This window comes from Pseudophryne corroboree, chromosome 3, assembly GCF_028390025.1.
Source record: "Pseudophryne corroboree isolate aPseCor3 chromosome 3, aPseCor3.hap2, whole genome shotgun sequence".
In the NCBI taxonomy this organism is placed as follows: Eukaryota; Metazoa; Chordata; class Amphibia; order Anura; family Myobatrachidae; genus Pseudophryne; species Pseudophryne corroboree.
This window is the reverse complement of record NC_086446.1, coordinates 21,663,757-21,664,474: the sequence shown is the minus strand read 5'-3', so window position 1 is coordinate 21,664,474 and position 718 is coordinate 21,663,757.

The following is a 718-nucleotide window of genomic DNA, read 5'->3' as shown; positions in this document are numbered from 1 at the left end:
GTTCCCATACCAGAATCTTCTCTACAAGTTATCATTCATCTGTTATCATCATTACCGGTTATCATTTCTTCAGTCACCATTCATTCTGTTTCCATAGACTTTCAGCTGTTACGCTGTACAATTGACATTTGCATTTACTATTATTATTTTCTGCTGCCGTTCTGTGTATCATCTGTTTAATAAATATCATTGCGCTCATGCGCAGAAACATTATCCAGCCTCCTCGTTTTCTCCCATCCACCTCCACTGACCCACTAGCGCCCCCTCCGGGGACACAGACAAAACCAAGTCTGACAGTAAGTCCAGGATCGATGGACTCGGATGGTGGACGGAGTGTGGGGTCAGAGGCCTTGCAAAATCTGGTCTCCCGTCTGGATGGTCAAGAGGCTGCGCAGCAGCAGATGTTCCAGTTCCTGCAAGGGATGTCCTCCCGGATAGATACACTACAGCAATCCCTGCCTAGTGTACACACTTCTACAGTTCCTGTTACTCCAGCACCTGCCAGTACTGTGAGTTCCTCTTTGCCGGCTGCATCAGCTCCAGTGTCACGTCTGCACCTGCCCGTGCCAAGCAAGTATGATGGCAGCCCAAAGTTATGTCGCGGGTTTCTCAACCAATGTGAAATCCAGTTTGAATTGTTGTCACATAATTTCCCCACGTCCAGATCCAAGGTTGCCTACATCATCTCTCTACTTTCTGGATCTGCTCTGAGTTGGGT